Below are 7177 nucleotides of genomic sequence, written 5' to 3' on the forward strand. Positions count from 1 at the left end.
AAAAAAGATCAAAAACAAATGTTCAAACATTAAATATATGGATTTCTAGTGTGCTTTGATTGGAAAATGCAGTGTAGCTAAACCAGCACATGGACTACACTCGGATTCCTGAGCCATTCAATGTTCTGACGTGCCCTGCAGGTAATGAGTTTTACTCCCACTTGATGGATTTTATGCTGAAATACAACCTTTATCCAAAAGGGAACTGGTCCTGCCTTCCGTCAGAGATTTTTTTTAGTGTTTGTATTTTTCAGTTATTTTGAACAAAGGAGAACTCAGGATAACTGTTCTGCTAAATTTACACATTCAGATTTGGGAATCTGGACAGGACTTTTCCTTTTCATTGCTGCCTTTGCCACACCATTAGTTTTTACTGGCGATATTAGTAGTGCAGGCATGCAGCTCAGCACTTGCTGCTGCCCATTTGCTCCTGCTGATGTCAACATCAGAGTTCCTCAGAGTCAAGTCAGTCTTTCTACTGCAGGCTTGCATTTTTCAAAAGCATCATAACTCTCAAAAATTCACTTTTAAAATCTCAAAATTTCATTTCAGATTTTCACCAACATCATAATTCATCAGCTGCTTGCAAAGAAAATTGGAAATTGAACATTAAAACTCTTAGTTACTCTTGCAGAATACTGTGAGATTCTCCTACCAGTCCTCCCATGTAATGGTAATCTATTTCTGGATTTTTCATAAAACTATGGTTTGAATGACCTTTGCATGCCACTTAATGCCAGCAAATCTGTACATTATCCAGTCTCTGGTCATGCAAACCCAGCTGCCCGGTGTTTCTCAAGCCAATTAATTCTGTTATGCATAGATATGGTAAAACAACTGTAGTTTGTAAGTAGTACTTCCCCATTTTACAGGAAGTAAAAAGCAAGAATAACCTAAATATACTGTTTAATGTCTTTCCTGAAGAACAAATTTATGTGCATTAGAAGGTCTAACAGTGATAAGATAAAGGGGAATGGCTTTAAACTAAGGAGGGGAAATTCTTTACTCAGAGTGTGGTGAGGTGCTGGAACAAACGGATGACCCATCTCTGGAGGTATTCAAGGTCAGGAAAAATGGGGCTGCAGTCTGATCTAGTGGATAACAATTCCGTCCATGGTAATGGAGTTGAAATTAGATAATCTTTAAGGTCCCTTTCAAGCTATGCCGTTCTATGATTCTATGATTTTATACTATCAAATCAGTCTAAAAGGTCTACTGCCTTTACAAAATTATTCTTCATAAGCAACCCCAGCTACCATGGATATCTGAATGCGCTTATAACAGCTGAATGAACAACACCTCATCCGCTTGAAAGCATGAGGGATTTTAAGAGGATATTTAGTTAGGAGTTAGGGATGTATGGAAAAGATTCCTAAACAAGAGCTGGTACTTCTGTGTAGTTACACTCTTGGCTCTGAAAGACACGCAGCATCTCAGCTAACATTCTGCCTGGGGCTTCTGGCACTGTCCCAGGAAAGCCAGCCACTGAGTTCTACAAAAGTATGGTAAATTCAAATATATGAGCACTATATCTTAGGGATTTTGAGTTCTTACTCTGTATCTATTTGGTTTATTCCACAGGAAACAAATTCATGTTTTCCAGTATTTTCATTCTTTCGTCACAGCATCTGATTCTTTGTTTTGATACACATTTTTGAGTGAGCTAAATATATTGTTTAGCATGAAATGCTTATTTAAAAAATCCAACACAATTAACGTTTGATGATACAACCAATAGTGGATCTTTCTGGTAATGCACTTATCTGGGATTTTTCTTTTTACTTTGTTTATTTTTCCACCTCAATACCATTCGCAAATTACTTATTATTATAATTAAGATAAAGTGATGATTGCAGAAATGCCACAGAAGAAAGTTCTTCCATGACTGTGGGCAGCACAAATCAGATTGCACAAAACATGATGTTTGAACATGGCAGTTAAGCAGCTAAGCTGACAGTGCCACAATAAACGATGTTATTTCAAACCCACAAAAGCTTTAAAACCAACTTGAGCATCTGAAATAGATGTTAAAGACTAAAGCTCTATTGCGTGGTATCTGCAAAACGGCTTAGAAAATCTGTTATCGAGAAAAATGACTTCACTGCAGCATTGCAGCAAGGGACTGAAGAAGGAACGTGAGGTATTTATCATGGGAATTACTTATTTTTAACTCTTTGGCAATGTATCATATACCATCTATCAGACATAATTTCACATGGCTTTTATCTAAAGAAAATTTCTTGTCATCTAAATACACCGTGTGACTAAATAAAATCATCCAATTGCCTAAATTCACTAAGATTGCATATCTCTCACTGCAAATAAATGGGAGGATACAAAGGCTCTCACTGAAGTTGTGACTCTCCACACAGAAACAATCAGATGTTCTGTATGTGGGAAACACACCTCTGTGTTCATAATGACTGTGAAGCTCTTACAAAGCACCTATCTCAGCAATTTCTTCCACCTATTTTACCTTCTGACTTTTGGTCAGGACTCTGACCTCCTGTTTCATCAACTGGAAGTGGTTTTCTGAAAATGCATTTCTTTCCCTAGTGAGCCTTACCCGAGACTTGAGCTCCACGCATTTCCATGTCTTCTTTTTTGTGGCATTCCTTAAATAACAGCAGTGATATTCCTCTTGTGAATATTTCAGCACAGTGGGGATTATTGTTCTGGATTTACAGCAAAACCAGGCATAGGAGGGGTCTAAGTGGGATCAGCCTCTGGAGATAAAAGAAAGCTCTCTGTAAGAGGAAAAAAAAATAAAGTAAAATAGATAAGCTCTGTGCAGTGACAGAATAGAATTTGCAGTGACTATGCTTTTTTCAGTAGTTGTTTGGGTTTTTTTTTTTGATGAAGCCTTTGCTTATACAATACGTATAAAAATGCTCAAAATAAATCTTACAGAACAGTAAGCCAAGAGTGGCTTCTAATGGCTGATATTCTACACCCCAAGAAAGTAAAATATTACCCAGCAAAACAAACAAGACAACCATTTTATGAAACAGAGCAGAGTAGTTTCCTCTAATGCAAGAATTATAGATTAAATTTCCTGGCTTGCAATACCCAGGAGGTCAGAAACGATGTTTATAATGGCACCTTCTTGCTTAAAAATCTATGAAAACAAGCGATCGGTCTGTCAGGTTCAGGCTGCGTTCTGCTCTTTTACTTTCCAGTTTGAACTCTTAATCCCATCCATCTCTGAAACAAAGTTGATATTTTCCTACATTCATTTAAATTCTTCTTCAAAGATTCTGAAATCAGTGAGGATGTTTCCACTTGGTACAGATTGTGTCAAAGTCCCTTTTATTCCAAAGATGTGGACGTATGGAGTACATAAATTCCAAAAACATATACATTTCTGTGTAAAAGACATGGTTTGAGTTCCATACTTGTTTATGCTCCAAATAAGTGAGAAGGATTACAATACTATTCATACTTGTAGCATAAGTGCAAGCCACTGTCAAGCACAACCCCTAGTCAAGAACAATAAGCATAACCTATAGTTAAAAACAATTATTTTTAAAATGCAACAAATTAACTAATGTGCAGACTTGCACACAGCATCTAATACCATGAAAAGAAACACAATATCCAGCATAAGATAAAACAATAAAATGTTCTGTAAATATTGCACCTTTTTAACTCAGGAATTATTGTAACTTCCATAGTGTCAATGCAGTTGAGGAATACATTCGATTTCATTGAAAAAAAGAAAAAGAATTAAATAATGTGTAAAGAGGGAAAAATAAGGGAGAGAATCTGAATCGTCTTCCTTCATAAACAACATAGAATTATAAATAACATTGACATAATTTTCTCTTTTCTTCCATTCCTTGAAGTTCCCTCTCTGTCCCATAGGGAGTCTTGTTGCAGGGCAGCACTACTATCTACCCTTTGTCCAAAATGAATGGAAATTCCTCTTTTTCTCCAGCCTGAACAAAAAGCCCCTCATTTCAAATAACTTGAGTACTTGCAAAATCACAGTGCAAACCAGTGGTGACAGCCAACATTAGAGCAGAGATCATCTGCTGAACAGAACATGTACCCTAGGGCAGCAGGCCCCTAAAAGCACTCCTGATAAGCTTCTGTATGCAAGCCTCAATTAATTTGTTTCCTCTCACACTAGAGAAGAGGGTGGGACAGCTTTTGTTCTCCCTGCACTCCCTCCCTGTGATGCTCATGCAGGCGTGAGGCAACACATGGTGAGAGGAGGCACTTGGAGATCAGCTTCTGAAATCTCCACTAAATACATTTACTCTTTCTCTCTACTAGTATACATTACTTTTGATGGGGAAAAGTATTCTTTAATATTATTATAAATCATATTTATTTGTTCCTCTACCTGTCGCACTCTGCTACTGCATTCAGACAGAAGCAGAGTTGCTAATTATGCGCCACAATAAAGATTATAATGAATGCTATCATTAGCTATTCCTTTATGTCTGATGAACTAATAAATAATTTCTTCCTCAGCCATTATAAAATCATTTTGCATAAGGACCCCTGACGCGCTCCTGCTAGGGCTCCACTTACAAACTCCTCAAGGGAAGAATTTATTATGTATTTTTAACTGTCTCTAGGACACAATGCACTTTTCACAACTCAAATACGTGTTCACGTTTTTCCCATTACTGATGACATAATGCACAAAGGCCTTCATCTGGCTACAGGTTTGCTTGCATTTTGATGTCGCACGTTTGCTTTTTTCCTAAATTGAAACTAATATAACAAATCCTCTATAAGAGAATAAGAGTATCTGCTTCCACTAAAATACTTTTTCTCCCTGCATGAGGGAAGATAGCGCGGCTAAAGCGCTGACTCCAGTATGAAATCAATTCTATCCACTGTGTGTAAGTAAAATGTGAAATGTAAATATGAATGCTCTTCTCTATTATAAACATTGGATTTTAGTAGGACGAGTATTAGCTTATCTATATTATTTCCAGAAAACTTTTTGGCAGCCATAACAACTTGTTCCTTCAAAGAAATGGTGCGATGCAGTACAAGTAGGGCAACTTAAATAGCAGTGTTACAAATTAATTGTGTCTGCAGCCCTAAGAGCCACTTTCCATCCTTCTTACTCAAGCCATTGCAGCCCAAGTGGCTCTCAGAACTGAGGACTGGATAAGCTAAGCAGAAAATCTGTGATGATGGTGGTGAAGATTATATTTATTCACATTTGAGTAATGGGCAAGATCCCTGGTCATGCACTAGGAAATAGAGATGCAAGGCACTGCATAACCTATGGATATTTAATTAGGCTTTAAATAACCTATGGATATTTAATTAGGCTTTATCCCTAGAGCTTACACAATATTTGAAATAGCTAACAGCAGATCCTTTGCTATTCACAAGCATCACGCCCAAATATCCTGCTCTCCAACATAGTTCCTAATGCTGCAGCTAGCTCATGCCCCTAGTTCCGTGTTTCGCAACAGAAACCAACTCATTTCTAGTCAAGAAAAGCTGGCACCCAGAGCTTAGAGAAGCTTGTCCATGATCATGGGAGAAACACCAACTGCCTGCCTTTCCAGGAGTTCCATGTACTACTTGCAATGCTTTCTAAGGAGAGTGTTAAGTTTTAATTACATAACTTATTAAATCAAATGTAATCTGAGCCATGCTATCATCACATTCCAAATACATATGGCATTCTTCAGCTTAGGATGAGGAGGAAGGGAAGATTCTGAATATCCATTCATTATTTTAACTGTTTCACCTATAGTAAAAGCACCTCAATCCTATCAAAGTGACTGAGAATCCGTACATTGACCCCACTACCAACATGATCAGGAAAATCTGTGGCTTGTGGCAATGAGAGCACTGTTGAGAATTTGGCTCTTGGCATGCACTGGAATGGAGCATGTGTCTCCACATATAATAGCAGCCTGAACTGAGCTTGCATGTTATACAGACACTGAATAAAAACAAAAGCTCATGATTACAACCCAGTGCTTTTATCACTTCCAAGAGCGCTGGTAGAATACTTCAAAGAAAAAGAAAATAAGGAAAATAACCAAAAAAAGGGCTGCAAAGAGCTCCTCAGTCGATGCTGTCTTTTAGAAATGCAATATTTATTCAATAAGCCTCACAAGTAAAATCAATTTAACAGTCTTTTTTTTTTTTTTTAACTACATTTCCATTCCCACTCAATGTTATCTGTACCTATATTTTGTTCCTCGCCTTTCAATAATTTAACGATGCTCACTCTTGCCTTGGGCACAAGAACCTATGGAACTTGGAGATACGTTTTATTAGAGATTCCTTGCCAGAGGCCTTTCTTAAGTTTGCAAAGGTCATGCTTACCACTAGCCTGCTCCATTATGCAGAATTCACACTCAAACTTTTAACTATGTACCAAATGCTAAAGCTAGAAAGTAGTATGAAATGTCATGAGATAACCTATAAATATAGACACCTCGCTATCAGAGGACAGTAATGTGGCCATTAGGGAAGACAAGTGGAATGATGCTGGAGAACAGATCTCACAGGAGTGATTTTATCAATGTCCCACATAAAAATATTTTTGTAATAAAAAGCAGTTGCCAATAATAAAAAAAAAATCTGGCTGGATTATAGCAGATTTCATTGACATTTAAGACATTTTGCTGTCTGGTCAAGTGTTTGTCTTCCAACAAAGGATGATTCATTGAACTAAAGAAGCAAGTCACACACTTGAATAGAAGGTTCTTACATACTTCAAGACTCATTAGCACCCACCTTGGGGACTGGAGCTGGATACTAAGCCTTGTTGTCTGACCAGCCTTGCTGAATATTTCTCCTCCCCAGACAGGAGAGCCAGAGGCTGAGTGAAAAGATGAGGTTTTGTGAGGATTAAAATCTCCTTCACAATTTGAGTGTATTAAGCGTCAGTTCTATTAGGCAGACACGTGCATCAATTCTGGGGAAAAAAAAAAAAAGTCAACAGTTCTGCAAGGAATAAAAACATTTTGATCTTTGGCGGGTGCCTCTAAATCTGGACATTATGTGTCTAATCATTACTTCTGTCATACTTTCACAGTATTTTGGATATTTGTTCAAAGCACTTCTATCATTGCACCACACTGTCTCATTACTGCATCACAATGCTGAACTGGGATCCCTGCAGCAACTCACACTGCAAATGAATTCTGCATCAAGAAACTTCTCTCTGAGCCAAAAATATACGGGC

The 7177-nt window shown here is 37.6% G+C and overlaps 1 long non-coding RNA gene across 1 annotated transcript in view; it reads right to left on the minus strand.

Moving 5' to 3' along the window:
• The window catches only part of LOC109364183, a 7529-nt gene extending 626 nt beyond the window's left edge, over positions 1-6903 (minus strand). Inside the window, exons 1-2 of the long non-coding RNA XR_002110215.1 lie at positions 6727-6903; positions 2567-2747 (exon numbers count right to left, since the gene is read on the minus strand). This is a non-coding gene — a long non-coding RNA (uncharacterized LOC109364183). The remainder of the gene's footprint in view (positions 1-2566; positions 2748-6726) is intronic.
• Positions 6904-7177: the final 274 nt, after the last annotated feature.

Source organism: Meleagris gallopavo (genome assembly GCF_000146605.3).
Source record: "Meleagris gallopavo isolate NT-WF06-2002-E0010 breed Aviagen turkey brand Nicholas breeding stock chromosome 11 unlocalized genomic scaffold, Turkey_5.1 Chr11_random_7180001869222, whole genome shotgun sequence".
NCBI classification, from domain to species: domain Eukaryota; kingdom Metazoa; phylum Chordata; class Aves; order Galliformes; family Phasianidae; genus Meleagris; species Meleagris gallopavo.